This window comes from Doryrhamphus excisus, chromosome 6 (assembly GCF_030265055.1).
Source record: "Doryrhamphus excisus isolate RoL2022-K1 chromosome 6, RoL_Dexc_1.0, whole genome shotgun sequence".
NCBI classification, from domain to species: domain Eukaryota; kingdom Metazoa; phylum Chordata; class Actinopteri; order Syngnathiformes; family Syngnathidae; genus Doryrhamphus; species Doryrhamphus excisus.
The window spans coordinates 20,459,475-20,476,467 of record NC_080471.1 but is presented as its reverse complement, the minus strand read 5'-3'; the positions used below and the strand labels follow the sequence as shown (position 1 = coordinate 20,476,467).

At 40.8% G+C, this 16,993-nt stretch overlaps 1 long non-coding RNA gene across 2 annotated transcripts in view; it reads left to right on the top strand.

Moving 5' to 3' along the window:
• Positions 1-14,922, top strand: part of LOC131131400 (uncharacterized) — a 28,078-nt gene extending 13,156 nt beyond the window's left edge. Inside the window, exons 4-5 of one of the 2 annotated variants that reach the window (XR_009130191.1) lie at positions 3,884-3,973; positions 8,867-14,922. This is a non-coding gene — a long non-coding RNA (uncharacterized LOC131131400). Of the gene's footprint in view, positions 1-3,883; positions 4,533-8,866 lie in introns of those variants that run through there. The other variant, XR_009130190.1, reaches the window with a different exon arrangement.
• Positions 14,923-16,993: the final 2,071 nt, after the last annotated feature.

Here is a 16,993-nt window from a genome sequence, read left to right as displayed (position 1 = left end):
ACCATTTTAAAAAAAACATAGTTTACCATTTTAGAAGTGAAAAGAAGTATGCGAATCATGACGCTAATGTATTTAAAAGCACATTACTGAAAAATCGAATCACCGTGTCAACAGGAAGTGCTTCTTCGAAAAGAGTACCGGCAGTTCTTCCGCTCGATTTTCTACAATAAAAGCTCTGATAAAACATTCCACTGTTCTCAAATATCTTAATTTTTATTTTTCTGCACAAAATAAGATGAAAAATAAATAAACAAATCAAGAATAAAGAAAATCAATCAATCAGTAATAAATAAATATAATAATAATAATAATAATAATAAAACGGCAAATAATAAAAACTTAAGAAACCACATATAGTTGGTGGGTAGACAATTTTTTTTTTCAGATTAAAATGAACAAAGCATTATTAGAGCCCTGTAGACATGACAAAACACGACTATAGTCACATTTATACTCTTTTTATTTACAACATATTGCGCAACTGCAGGGTATTGAGACACATGCTAACTCGCAAACTAGAGAGCTAGCGACCTAAACGGTAGCCTTCAAGTTATTTCCTTTAAACTTAAATAGCCAAAAACTTACCACTTCCACACGGATAGGGAGGATAACTATTAACAGTTATTTAACCTTTAACATGAACATGAATCAAACGTAATAATTTTTTCTGGGTACATGATACCATACAGCATCCATATCAAACTTGCGCGGGCCGCACTAACATTAAACTTTCATATCAAGGCGGGGGCCTCAAACTAGTGTCCTGCGGGCCACATTTGAGACCCCTGTTGTACGGTAAAGACAACGAATGTGTTGGACTTGTGTTTATAATTGTTCTCAAATGGGAAAGTGGTCAATATTCTTGAAAAAAATATATTTGTGTCCTGTGCATTGTTGGCTCTAAACTGAGTCCAGTCCAGGGTGTACACCGCCTCTCGACTAAACTCAGCTGGGATGGACTCAAGCAAAATGAACGAATGAGCTTAGGGTACTAAATCAGGTTTGCCAAATATTGTGTTTTCAGTGCAGAATGAATGTCTGTTTTTTTTTTTTGTTTTTTTTTAAAGAAAATCACCACAGGGGGTTGTGTGCTGTTTTTGAAAAAAGGGACTGATTTGACTTGAATGTAAATAAAGCATCGGGATGGAAAAAGACGAGAAAAAAAGAACCCACCTCGTGATCATTACACAGAATGGGGCCCCTCTTATCCATCATGCATGTGCATGTGTATGTATGGTCTATTATTATAATGTTCATCACCAATTTTGAGAGGCACAATGAAAGAGAATACTTGATTAATAATTGAAATAATTTCAGTTGTGACACGTTAACTAGTAGCTGATAACAGGCGTGTTTACGAATAAAAAACACAGTGGAGTTCAACTACCGGTCGTATGGAATTGGTTTTCAAATTTAATTTCATATAAAAAGGGAATTAATGATCCCGCAGGGATGCTAATAAATTAAAAAAAAACTAATTGAAAGGCTGTGATTTCTTATCATAAACATTTTTTTACATATGACCTGGAGCAACAACTTAATTTAATTGCAACACATATTCATTTAATATCAGATTGTTTAAATGAATGCTTCCAAAATGGATCTCAATGTGAATTAATTTCTTTCGGAATTGGAAATATAAATGTCAGGAAAGGGAAACGTGTCACCCGAGCAAAATCGTGACAATGTGTCAAGATTGGATGAGGACGGCAGAAGCTCTTCAGAGAATTCCATTTTCTAATTCTCTGACAGACGCAGGAAGGGAGAGCAGAACACATGTACCTCTCTCCCTCGCACGCACCAATTACCACAATGAGCAAATGAAAGGCTGTAGCCCATCAGGCCGCCGTAGGGGGTCGAGGGAGGAGAGTGTAGCCACACAAGAGGAGATCTACATAATTGTCCTGCTCTTGACATACACACACACACACACATACATTACCAACAATCAGCGTTGCCGTGCTGTCACCCTTGTTGATAGTCTGAGTTGTTGCTGCACACATTCATGTATACACACACACACACGCTATTTCTTTGTGACGCCTAAAATGTCTGCTTTTTTTCCATTTCTGCCCTCCTCTCTCAATAGTCGTTCTTATTTAAAATGCACACAACAGAACTTAATTTCAGCTTCGTAACAAAAAATGTATTTCTGAACAAAAACATATTGAGCTGTAATTATCGAGGTTGTGTATGCAGTCAAACATTCATCAAAAGTACGTACAGTAAATAGTAAATTCTTAATATTTGAACAGCGCGTAATAGCATTTCCATCTCTCGGTAAATTTGAATATTGCATTGGTAAAAAATGAACTATGTTTTCTTCCTAGTCCAAATACTGTGGAACCTCGGTTTTCGTGATTAAACCCTACAAAAAATTGAAACAATTCTTTTAATAAATCCAATGAATCTTTCCCAGACACCCAAGTATTTGAAGACAAAACAATTTTAATACACAACAATCGAATATAAATGATCAATGAAGTGGATAAATGGACATTTAACATCAGTTTTATTTTGTTTTTATGAGGCAAAGGAAGAGTGGAGAAGAACAACACCTTTGTTCGTTGCTGACGACTTATTTATTATTTACTTACTTATTACGCAGCCATGATCAGAGTTGTGTGGCGTAACGGTGTTAGTTAGCAAAGAACAACAGAGTCGACCACTGATGATGTCATAGAGGGGTGACAGAGCCGTGGTACATTGATTCCCGGTTCCGGTTTCCACTTCGAAGCAGGCTATAATCATCACACAGCAACTTAACACTCAAAAAGTAGGTCAGAAATATAAAGCACTAATATGAGTTGAATGATGTTACATCCAAGATTCAATTATTATTAATACAATAAACAATTATTGTATTGGAATTACCTGAAGCCAATTAAAAGCTATGAAGGAACTCACAACGAGCTTGTCACCCCATTGAAAATTCCAAAAGGTCATTACTGTAAACAGTCTGACTCACAGTGTCATCTAAGAAAGAAGGCTATAATCATCACACAGCAACTTAACACTCAAAAAGTAGGTACGAAATACAAAGCACTAATACGAGTTGAATGATGTCACATCAAAGATTCCAAGATTCAAACAATTATCGTATTGTAATTACCTACAGCCAATCAAAAGCTATGTAGGAACTCACAACGAGCTTGTCAACCCATCGGAAATTCCAAAAGGTCATTACTCAAACAGGCTGACTCACGGTGTCATCTAAGAAAGAAGGCAAAAATCATCACTCAGCAACTTAACACTCAAAAAGTAGGTCAGAAATACAAAGCACCAATACGAGTTGAACTGAACTCCATCTATGATGTCACATCCAAGATTCAAACAATTACCGTATTGTAATTACCTGAAGCCAATCAAAAGCTATGAAGGAACTCACAACAAGCTTGTCACCTGTAGTAAATTCCAATAGGTCATTACTCTAACAGTGTGACTCACGGTGTCATCTAAGAAAGAAGGCTAAAATCATCACACAGCAACTTAACACTCAAAAGGTAGGTAAGAAATACAAAGCACCAATATGAACTGAACTCCATTAATGATGTCACATGTTTACCTGCTGTAAATTACAGACAATTCCAAATAAATTCATACTTGTAGACCCAATTTTAGTTTTTAAAAAGAAGATGAAGAAGATGAAGACGTGTGACGTTCCAACGTGATGCATGAACCGGTATTCGCATCTCAGCTTCCAAAAAGTGAATATAGTATTCAATCTAAATGGTCGCATATCCAGGAGAGGTGCGGCGCCCTCCTGACTTCATGTTCTCAACGCGGCGCAGCGTCTCTGCAGGCTAATTGAAGTCAACCACGGGGCGCTGCTAATGATCAGCCTACAGCGACCCTTCACGGTCTGTCATCTTTCTCTCCGCAGCCTCCGTGGTATTTAGAGCGCACCTGAAGGTCAAGAGAAAGCGAGAGCGACGAAAAGCTGCGATGAAGAGAAAGGAAAAGAACGGGAATGGTAAGTCGGGGGATTGGAGGGAGGCCGTGGTGCGGGGGGTGATGTTACACTAATGACCCAGGTGATGAAGTGACCGCCATGCTGTGCAGGAAGTAGTTGACGTCAGTCTCTGCTCACTTCCGCTCGGTTGCCATTCCCCCCCCCCCGCTGCCTTTAATTCACCAGCAGAGAAAGCATTCGAACAGCAGGTTGGTGGGACTAGAACTGTGGGTCAGGTGAGAGGTGAAAGAAAAGGGGTGAGGCCATCTGGGAGGAGATATGTGCCCAGCCAATCACAGGGCACATATAGACAAACAACCATTCACACTCACATTCATACCTATGGACAATTTGGAGTCGCCAATTAACCTAGCATGTTTTTGGAATATTTGAGGAAACCGGAATACCCGGAGAAAACCCACGCATGCACGGGGAGAACATGCAAACTCCACACAGACATGGCCGAGGGTGGAATTGAACCCTGGTCTCCTATAATTCATTCATTCATTCATTTTCTACCGCTTTTTCCTCACGAGGGTCGCGGGGGGTGCTGGAGCCTATCCCAGCTGTCTTCGGGCGAGAGGCGGGGTACACGCTGGACTGGTCCCCAGCCAATCACAGGGCACATATAGACAAACAACCATTCACACTCACATTCATACCTATGGACAATTTGGAGTCGCCAATTAACCTAGCATGTTTTTGGAATGTGGGAGGAACCCGGAGTACCCGGAGAAATCCCACGCACGGGGGGAACATGCAAACTCCACACAGAGATGGCCGAGGGTGGGTTTGAACCCTGGTCTCCTAGCTGTGAGGTCTGCGTGCTAACCACTCGTCCGCCCGTCTGTAAAATTAAATAAAAAATTTTAAAAATCCAAAAATTGTTACAACTTTAATGATGAAAACTGTAATATTAATGATGATTATAACAATGGTCATAATAATAATAATAATGGTAATAATGCTAAAAATTATAACAATAATGATAATAACAATAATAATATTACAATGATAATAATAACAGGGGAAAACAAGTTAGAAGCTTTTGCTTCAGCATACAATACAAATGTAAATAATGGAAAGTTATATTTTGATTGATGTAAGAAATGCACTGTAATGTTTCATATATTTGCCCAAATAAAAATAAAAAAATAAAATAATAATAATAATAATGACATAGTAGTGCAATATTGGCCTATGTGTGGTTCATTTTTCTGCCATTAAAGTAGAGAGAACGGGGAGAACATGCAAATTCCACACAGAGATGGCCGAGGGTGGAATTGAACCCTGGTCTCCAAGCTGTGAGGTCTGCGCGCTAACCACTGGACCGCCGTGCCACCCGAAAGTGAGAGTTGATTATGATTATTGAGTCATTTAGTCATGTTTATTATTATTATTATTATTATTCACTTAGCATGCGAGGCATCCATTGTGAATTGCAATGATTCATTAGTCCCCACTTATTTTCCTAGCCAAAACGGCAATGATTTGAGGATGGTTCGATTCCCGACATGTTGGCTACGAGCAACCCAGCATGACGCCATGCTTTTCAATGATAAGGCACTTACTTTGAAAATGTTAAGTGTAAGAAGTACGGACGTGCGGAAATTGAAAGGCGGTCTTTTGTTTGTGTCATGTCTCCTCTGTCCCCACTACTCCAGGCTACTTGTGCCACGTCTGACGTTCTGGCATTTCTCTTTACGAGTCCCGTAAGCCGGGTTGGGCGAATCCTTTCCTGATGAACTCATCTACCCTCAGTCACATGATGTTCTCTTGTAATGCCAGAATCAATTGTGAGCTCGTAATAGAAAAAAAAAACCTTTTGAGGGTCAGCTTCCAAGGTAGGTTTTTTCATTACTTTTGCTCAACACATGTCAACATAAAAGGTAAGGGAGGGGGGAATCAAATGAACACACTATTGTAGTTCATATTAAAAGACGCAGCCTGTTTTATAATTGCAAATTTGTTGTTTTTCCTTTAGAAACCAATCATCATTGCCTCGTTTTTTCATTTGTAGAATAATTACATAAAGAAAGGATGTGATGAGTTGATGGAGAGAGGATAGATTTCATATAAAATGCAAGAGCTGCTGTGTAGAACTGAATCAGAATCAGGTCATGGTCAAAGACTAGGTGGGACACAAACAGCAGACGTCCGACGGCATTTTATACACTTTGCAAAGGGTTTCCAAGCTCCGCCGCGCGGGCAGCGAGCGCCCTCCGCCATTTTATATACACTTTGCAGCGGGTTTCCAAGCTCCGCCGCGCGGACAGCGAGTGCCCTCCACCCGCCGTCATTTTATACACTTTGCAGCGGGTTTCCAAGCTCCGCCGCGCGGGCAGCGAGCACCCTCCGCCCGCCGTCATTTTATACACTTTGCAACGGGTTTCCAAGCTCCGCCGCGCGGGTAGCGAGCGCCCTCCACCCGCTGTCATTTTATACACTTTGCAACGGGTTTCCAAGCTCCGCCGCGCAGGCAGCGAGTGCCCTCTGCCCGCCGTCATTTTATACACTTTGCGGCGGGTTTCCAAGCTCTGCCGCACGGGCAGCGAGCGCCCTCCACCCGCCGTCATTTTATATACTTTGCAGCGGGTTTCAAAGCTCCGCCGCGCGGGCAGCAAGCGCCCTCCGCTCGCCGTCATTTTATACACTTTGCAACGGGTTTCAAAGCTCCGCCGCGCGGGCAGCGAGCGCTTTAGGCATCCAGTGGGGCGTGCCTGACTTCCGGGCTTTACCCCCGTTGACACTTTGTCTATTTTTATACACTTTGCAGCGGGTTTCAAAGCTCTGCCGCGCGGGCAAAGAGATGCCTTCCTCCCGCAACATTCCATCTGCATTTTATACACTTTGCAGCGGGGTTTCACACAGGACCGGAGGGGCGTCCGTCAGACTAGATAGGACAGCTCTATTATGAGAGTTTGGTTCAAGAAGATCCAATCCAGACAGGAACGGTTGGCTCTTTAGTGGTGTCAAATGCAGATTGTTAGGACTCCACCCACTCGGCGATGGTTGTTGACACAACACTGTTTGGATATTGCACCGAGCTCTCAGACTACAGCTGTCCCACCTAGTTTCTGTGCATGAATTCATTAAGTCTTCTCAGATGAGAGTCGAACCGATGCGATGAATTGAATACCTTAACAATACAACGACCTGCATGAACGAGAATATTCACGTTGAATATTAACCCTGTGTAAGAAAAAAAAATCCAAGATCATCCAACCCATACAACTCCATCATGGACAGATCTCTAATGAGGTGATTTGTACGACGCTTATATATATATGGAGAATGACTCACAAAAGGACGTGATGGACCATGATAAACGAGTCACCCCACCCCAATGCATGAAGAATACATTTCACTAACCAGCCTTGACAAGCTAATTGACGTTTAGTCTAATACGGAACATTACCAGAAGAGAAATGTCCTTGAACACTTGTCAGTTTTTCATTGTGAACACCAGACTGTCTTCTTCTAGTTATGCTCCTCTTCGGCTCTTTGGAGTGACAGGGCCTCCCTCATAAAGTGAAGAGCATAATTTAGCCGGGCTGTAATGACACAGAACTATTCAGCAGGCAGCCAATAATTGTTGGATCCAGGCTGGAAAAAATAATAGTCAGAAACTCTCACCCTTTTGAGTTTTTTGTCATAGTCATTTCCGAGTACATGCAGTGACCGTGGTCGTTATGGACCAACCAAAACGAGCTATTTGAACCACGGGTGAAAATTAGAAGCAGGATAGATATGGAGCTCAATTTGAATGTGTCATTTTTGCTCATAGCTTTAACAAGGAAGCATGTACAACCTGGAAGTCCGTGTAGGTCATATATCCTGGTGAGAAGGGCACACTTCATCAGGCAGGAAACAGGAGTATTTAAATAGACCGCAGAAAGAACTTTTTCCCTGTGGGTTTTCTCCGGGTACTCCGGTTTCCTCCCACATTCCAAAAACATGCTAGGTTAATTAGCGACTCCAAATTGTCCATATGAATGTGAGTGTGAATGGTTGTTTGTCTAGATGGGCCCTGTGATTGGCATCTCTGTGTGGAGGTCGCATGTTCTCCCCGTGGGTTTTCTCCGGGTACTCCGGTTTCCTCCCACATTCCAAAAACATGCTAGGTTAATTGGCGACTCCAAATTGTCCATAGGTATGAATGTGAGTGTGAATGGTTGTTTGTCTATACTATACTATATGTATATACTATATGTATATACTATATACTATTAAAAAATACTTGGGTTATTAAAAAAGAAATGTTATAAATCAGCTACACGTTGGACGAGTGGTTAGCATGCAGGCCTCACAGCTATGAATGTGACCGTGAATGGTTGTTTGTCTGTATGCTGGGATAGGCTCCAGCACCCCCCGCGACCCTTGTGAGGATAAGTGGTAGAAAATGAATGAATGAAAGAATTAATGATTATTATTATTATTGTTAATAAAAATATTATTAATACTATTGTTACCTCGAAGAACTACTTTACTGGTGTAGTGACACCTTGCTACAGCTACAACTAATTTTATTGCAGTTTTTTTTTTCAGATGTTTTGTTAGCGGCTTCACACCGGACGAGTGGTTAGCACGCAGGCCTCACAGCTAGAAGACCCGAGTTCAATTCCACCCTCAGCCATCTCTGTGTGGAGTTTAAATGTTCTCCCCCGTGCATGTGTGGGTTTTCTCCGGTTTCCTCCCACATTCCAAAAACATGCTAGGTTAATTGGCGACTCCAAATTGTCCATAGGTATGAATGTGAGTGTGAATGGTTGTTTGTCTATATGTGCCCTGTGATTGGCTGACCACCAGTCCATCAGGCAGGAAACAGGAGTATTTAAACAGACCGCAGAAAGAAACTCGGTGTTGGTCTAATGAACTTCTAGCTGGCTGAACGCTGTCCCCTCTCCTCTACAGCTCTGCGACCCGTACAATGCGAGCACATTGTTGGCCCGGCATTGTGTGAGCGAAAGCAGGCAGCCGGCACCCCGGAGAGCATCAATGGCTCCAGTAACGTAAACTTGGTGCCAGCACAAGCTGTCACTCCCAGTATTGTTGGCTCTGACAGCTCCTCTGATGAGGGCATTGTAAGGAGACAGACTCGGAACGCCAGAACGTGGAGGCTGCATGTGTTTACAACAGAGTGATAAAGATGTAGATGTAAAGCTGTGGCTACAACAAGGCCTGTCTGACTTTAATAGGAGAAGGGAAGCGGGAGATTTTTTTTTTTTTTTTTTACTTGGCAATGCTTGAAAGTTTTTATGTAGATTGTCGACTCACATGTTTACAATGAGTGATTAGTGATTAGTGACTCAAGTTCGATTCCCACTCGGGCATCTCAGCTGGGATAGGCTCCAGCACCCCCGTGACGCTCGTGAGGATAAGCGGTAGAAAATGAATGAATGTCTCCAAATGACATTAATACAAAAAATAATAATAACATTAAAAATAACAGCATGCACAGTGGACAAGTGGTTCGCGCGCAGGCCACACAGCTCAGAGATTCAAGCTCGATTCCCCACTCGGGCATCTCAGCTGGGATAGGCTCCAGCACCCCCTGACCCTCGTGAGGATAAGCGGTAGAAAATGAATGAATGTCTCCAAATGACATTAATACAAAAAAATAATAATGACATTAAAAACAACAGCATGCACAGTGGTAAGTGGTTTACACGCAGGCCACACAGCTCAGAAACTCAGGTTTGATTCCCCGCTCAGGCATCTCTGTGTGCAGTTCACATGTTCTCCCCGTGGGTTTTCTCCGGGTACTCCGTTTTCCTCCCACATTCCAAAAACATGCTAGGTTAATTGGCGACTCCAAATTGTCCATAGGTATGAATGTGAGTGTGAATGGTTGTTTGTCTATATGTGCCCTGTGATTGGCTGACTCCTACCCTCTCACCCAAAGACAGCTGGGATAGGCTCCAGCACCCCCGTGACCCTCGTGAGGATAAGCAACAAAATAACAACATGGCTGCACAGTGTAGGAGTGGTTAGCGCGCAGGCCACACAGCTCAGAGATTTTTGTTCGATTCCCCACTCGGTCATCTCTGTGTGCAGTTCACATGTTCTCCCCGTGGGTTTTCCCCCGGATACTGTGGTTTCCTCCCGCATTCCAAAAACATGCTAGGTTAATTAGCGACTCCAAATTGTCCATAGGTATGAATGTGAGTGTGAATGGTTGTTTGTCTATATGTGCCCTGTGATTGGCTGGCGACCAGTCCAGGGAGTACCCCACCTCTCACCCAGAATCAGCTAGTGGATCCTAGTGGACACCATCCATTCTCTGCGATATGAATTTTTCCAATGCAGCAGTAATGACATAGGAATTTACTTTTATGAAATATCGGACAGCGGCTTTATGATGGGTTTTGGGCTTGTTTGAGACTCGACTTGTGTTGTGTGTTGTACTTCGCCTACAAGCGTATAAAAAAAGGCTCAGCAAGAAGAGAGCAGATATGAATTGAAAGATATTGAAGCAGGGACTAAAGAGCTGTATGTGTTCATGCTGGCGTATGCGTATTGGTGTGTGTTCTTTTCAGGTCTTAAGAGCTCTTATGGCCGAGCGATAAAATATAGAGCATAGCACTCCCCGACCTTGACGGTCATTTCATCTACCTCCAAATGTCACAATTTCACAGACCTTTGTTGCATCTTGTCTGTGCTTGTGTGTGTGTGAGGGGGAAGTAGGGACAAGTCACTTTTGGTCCTTTTCCATAAGCAGCACACCTACAGACATTATATATGAAGACCATACATACATTTTCTGTGAGGGAGAGTGGACTGTATGTGTGTTAGGTAGGTTCAGCACTGGAGAACCTCATCCACACCAGAACCCTGGTCAGAGAGTGAGTCCGGACACAGTAGCAGAACTGTGTGAACTTTATTACTTTACAGTCCAATTTCCATCCAACAGATTAATTTGTGAGTCGTATATCTTAATGGGTCTGGTTTCTGTAATGAATAATAATAATAAATAATAATACATTTTATTTATGTAGCGCTTTTCAGAGCACTCAAAGACGCATTACAGTAGAGAAAAAAAAAATAAAAATAGAGTTGAGTAAAAACAGAGTAAAAGATGCATTAAAATACAATAACCAGACATTAATTCATTCATTCACTTTCTACCGCTTTTCCTTACGAGGGTCGCAGGGGTGCTGGAGCCTATCCCAGCTGTCTTCGGGCAAGAGGCGGGGTACACCCTGGTTTGTGGCCAGCCAATCACAGGGCACATATAGACAAACAAGCATTCACACTCACATTCATACCTATGGACAAGATCAAAAATTGACAAAATAAAATACAAAAAATTTTTAAAAAAATGTAAATATTAAAAAATGTAAATTTAAAACAATTTGATTAAAATTTAAAACAATTTAATTAAAATTTTAATTAAATTTAATTTAAATTTAAAAAAACTTCAACTATATTATGAAAGCAGGAAGTGAATGTAACAGTTACTGATTGTAAAAGTACCAGATGGAGGGGTAGGATTTAATAAGCTTTGCTTCTTCCTACTCCTTTTGGACATGTGGAACTGTGAACTGATTATGTGATGCATTCAATTGTAATTTGATGCATGTTCAAATGAAATAAAACCATTACCATTACCAATTAACCTAGCATGTTTTTGGAATGTGGGAGGAAACCGGGAGAACATGCAAACTCCACACAGAGATGTCCGAGGGTGGAATTGAACTCGGCTCTCCTAGCTGTAAGGTCTGCGCGCTAACCACTGCTCCGCCGTGCAGCCTTCCAAACATTGATTCAGAGCTAAAACAAGGCTAAAAGCGGGGTGGGGCGCAACAGTCATGTATAAAAAGTTAGACATTAAAAATGGATTTAAACAGGTGGGTTTTGAGTTGTTTTTTAATGAACATTAGCATAAATGCAAGTCACAAGTTTAGAACAGCACATGCTAATTTACACACACACACACACACACACATATACTGTATTTGGAAAGGGCGGCAACAGGTTAGCTAGCACTTGAACTGTCAGTAGAATACACTGGCGAACACAAAACAATGGCCGGTATTCGCCAACTAATTTGCATATAAATAATGATCGCGAACGATCGTTAACGGCCCATTAACTTACCTTCATCACGAACGCAGACAGACATATACAGTACGAGAGCAAACGCCTTGTGACGTACCGAATGGCTAGCTGTAGTCCAGTCCTACTGAGGACCCCTTAGTTGCCCCGCAAGTTGCCTGGTACAAACTCAAGTCTGCCCTGAACAGTGCCTGTACAAAACATTACATTAACAATGAGATTACATTAACAACTGCTGCGGAAAGTTTGTTTTTGATTCAAACTAAATTTCAAGACTGGACAAAGGAAAAACTGGCAATACAGAGTTATTCCAACAAGTGAAAGAAAAACTTGAGGAAGTCGGTATCACGTGATGTTGGTGTTTACGTTTTATTCATTCATTCATTTTCTACCGCTTTTCCAGCTGTCTTCGGGCGAGAGGTGGGATACACCCTGGACTAGTGGCCAGCCAATCACAGGGCACATATAGACAAACAACCATTCACACTCACATTCATACCTATGGACAATTTAGAGTCGCTAATTAACCTAGCATGTTTTTCGAATGTGGGAGGAAACCGGAGTACCAGGAGAAAACCCACGCATGCACGGGGAGAACATGCAAATTCCACACAAAGATGGCCGAGGGTGGGATTGAACCCTGATCTCCTAGCTGTGAGGTCTGCGCGCTAACCACTCAACCACCATGCCGCCCGTCTGTAAAATTAAACAATAAAAAAAAATCCAAAAATTGTTACAACTATAATGATGAAAATGGTAATATTAATGATGATTATAATAATGGTGATAATAATAATAATAATGCTAAAAATTATAACAATAATGATAATAACAATAATAATATTACAATGATAATAATAACAGGGGAAAACAAGACTATGCAAAAAGGGGTAGGCATTTATAAGCTTTTGCTTCAGCATACAATACAAATGTAAATAATGTAAAGTTATATTTTGATTGATGTAAGAAATGCACTGTAATGTTTCATATATTTGCCTAAATAAAATTAAAAAAAATAAAAATAAAATAAATCAAAAATAATGACGTAGCAGTGCAATATTGGCTAATATTGTGGTGCATTTTTCTGCTATTAAAGTATAGAATAAAAAGCGATATACCAACAGCAAGGTCAGATGATGCTTGAATTATTAACAGGAAATAGGAAGTAGCCGAGTTTGTTTATAAAAAAAAAGCCATTACCATTTCATTTCCAGGATATTTGACATTCACAGCACAGCCTGAACCGCCAGATTGTTGCCGTCGGTTGTCTCGACTCAAAAAAACAACATGAAAACAGTTAAATCGCAATCATTTTTGCACCTTCTAGTTTACTTTATATTCATTTTTTTTATGTTTTCACTTCACTTATGCTCTTACTCCCTTTCATCCTTCCTGTCCTTTACTTTCTCTTCTCATGTACGTCCTTTTATCCCCGCTTTTCGCCTTCATTCCTTCCCTCCCTCTCCTTTATCTTCCTTATCCTGCGGAGATCCAGCTTTATTGCTCGACCTTTAGATACCAATACCGGAAGATTAAACTTGTGTGTTTTAGTGTTCTGTTATTAAAAGAGACGCTCCGCCACACAACTGTGTGCGGTGCCGTGTGTACATACGGTACTTGTCGCCACGCTGTAGCTCATCTTGTAGGATTTGCATCTGCTCCGAGGTAAGAATTTGGGTTTGCCGTGGCGCTTATTAGCGGCTGTGAAGCTCCTGAATGAATTGAACAAAATTGCTTTGTTTCTCAGCAGGTTAGATATCATCTCACCTTGATGCTTGGTGCAAACACAGGTGTGTGTCTTTCTCTTGTTTTATCTCTCAATAATTCATGAGTGGAGTGTAATGTGCAAGCATGATGCTATTGATGCTTCGACACTTTATACGCTTTATATAATATATTTGTTACATGATAAATGTGTACCTGGCGGCGGTTGGTGCTAAAATCTGTGATGAAGTGTGACACATTGTGGAAGACTAGTGATTTTGTTGTTGTACGTTTGCATCTTGACAACAAGTCACAGTCTACCTCACTGGGCCTCATACGTACATCCTTCCTAACACGTAACATGGTAATGGTAATGGTTTTATTTCATTTGAACATGCATCAGATTACAATTGAATGCATCACATAATCAGTTCACAGTTCCACATGTCCAAAAGGAGTAGGAAGAAGCAAAGCTTATTAAATCCTACCCCTCCATCTGGTACTTTTACAATCAGTAACTGTTACATTTGTTCACTTCCTGCTTTCCTAATATGGTTTAATGTTATTTTTAATTTTTAATTTTTAATTTTTAATTTTTAATTTTTAATTTTTAATTTTTAATTTTTAATTTTTAATTTTTAATTTTTAATTTTTAATTTTTAATTTTTAATTTTTAATTTTTAATTTTTAATTTAATTGTTCTATCAATCGATCTCTCTCTCTCTCTCTCTCTCTATCTATCTATCTATCTATCTATCTATCTATCTATCTATCTATCTATCTATCTATCTATCTATCTATCTATCGATCTCTCTCTCTCTCTCTCTCTCCCTCTACCTCTCCCTCTCCCTCTCCCTCCCTCTCTCTCTCTCTCTCCCTCCCTCTCTCTCTCTCTCTCTCTCTCTCTATATCTATCTCTCTATCTCTCTCTATCGCTCTCTCTCTATATCTATCTATCTATCTATCTATCTATCTATCTATCTATCTATCTATCTATCTATCTATCTCCCTCTCTCCCTCTCTCCATCTATCATCAGTCTATCTATCTATCTATCTATCTATCTATCTATCTATCTATCTATCTATCTATCTATCTATCTATCTATCTATCTATCTATCTATCTATCTATCTATCTATCTATCTATCTATCTATCTATCTATCTATCTATCTATCTATCTATCTATCTATCTATCTATCTATCTATCTGTCTATCTGTCTATCTGTCTATCTGTCTATCTGTCTATCTGTCTATCTGTCTATCTGTCTATCTGTCTATCTGTCTATCTGTCTATCTATCTATCTATCTATCTATCTATCTATCTATCTATCTATCTATCTATCTATCTATCTATCTGTCTATCTGTCTATCTGTCTATCTGTCTGTCTGTCTGTCTGTCTGTCTGTCTGTCTATCTATCTATCTCTCTCTCCCTCTCTCCATCTATCATCTATCTATCTAGCATCTATCTATCTATCTATCTATCTATCTATCTATCTATCTATCTATCTATCTATCTATCTATCTATCTATCTATCTATCTATCTATCTATCTATCTATCTATCTATCTATCTATCTATCTATCTCTCTCTCTCTCTCTCTCTCTCTCTCTCTCTCTCTCTCTCTCTCTCTCTCTCTCTCTCTCTCTCTCTCTCTCTCTATGTATCTATTTATATCTATCTCTCTATATCTATCTCTATCTCTCTCTCTGTCTATCTATCTATCTCCATCAATCCATCCATTCATCCTGGCAGCTCTAAACGCAGCATCCTTCCACCAATATATTCACTATCTCTCCTCTGACTTTATCTCCAAGGCCTCTAACATGTCATGTCCCTTTTATGTACTCATTCCTGATCCTATCCATCCTGGTCACTCCCAATGAGAACCTCAGCATCGTCATCTCTGCTACCTCCAGTTCAGCTTCCTGTCTTTTCTTCTCTAGACCAAACAACAGTGGTCTCGGTTTTGAAATATGAAATATATATTTTAAATAAAAGACATCCCACAGCTATAAAGGTGAGTACTAAAGACTAAACGTGAGCTGATATGTTCATTATACCCTATACACGTATGAATAAAACAACATTGTAATTACTGCTCATGACTTCCCCGTGTGTACATTATGGTCTGTACCTGAAATAAAGTGACAAGCTTCAGTCTGTTGGTGTGAGTTGATTAATGTTCCACGTTCTCCATATTCCACCCCATTGTACATCGCGGGCAGACTCCTACTGTGGCAATCAATTCAATCAGCGGCGCTTATGAGCCCATTACAATCTTGCTGAGAGCAGGCGGGGGCTGCATCCTTCAAAATGGCCTCACAGTCATGATTATTCAGTCAAGGCCCCAGAGAAGGAAGCATGAATAGATGGAGAACCGGGTGACGAAAGATATAAAACATGTCCCCCCCGATGACTGTTGTGTGTGACTATGAATATGCATTAAAAGTGATTGGGCAATAAGAGTGGGTGTTGTGTATTTACACCCCCCCACCACCCCCAGTTGAGAACATGGCTAGTTGCCATGGTGATTTCTGTGTCCCATAGCAACCACGCTAAATGCTCCATGCCCAATTCTGAAGGCCAAGAGGTCTCACAGCGCCTGCGAGGATGTCAACATCCTTCAAGGGTTCAATACAAAAAGTGTGAAGAATCCCCGCTGTGCTCACCTTGATAATAATTACAGGCTCGGCTCTCCGACTGAACAAGAAAAGAAGTTCGGCGACGCTCTCTGAGTGAAATTTCCAGCTTGTGTTTGAGATTTCTCTTGGCCTTGTGCTTATTCCACCACGGTTAGACAGCGGGACAAGCTTTTCAGGACTCAATACGCTCAAAACACCATAACAATAACATATTTTCACCATATTTAGAAAACTGTTAATAGTTATCCTCCCTATCCGTGTGGAAGTGGTAAGTTTTTGGCTATTTAAGTTTAAAGGAAATAACTTGAAGGCAAGCAGCTTACGTGTGCATTACCGGCATCTGTGGAACAGAATGTAAACCAGGGGTCTCAAACACGCGGCCCGCGGGCCAAATGTGGCCCACAGGACACGAGTTTCCAGAGCATCGTGCTGCCTGTTTTTGAGAGAGGCTGTCAGTCCATGTTTCAGCAAATTAATGACAGTTTCAAGCAAGAAACACACGAATGTAAGTTGATCTTGAATGTCTGGAAAAATATCTATGGAGATAGTTATAGTTATGTTCTAATGCAGGGGTCTCAAACATGCGGGCCAAATGTGGGCACTAGGACACTAGTTTGAGGCCCCCGCCTTGATAT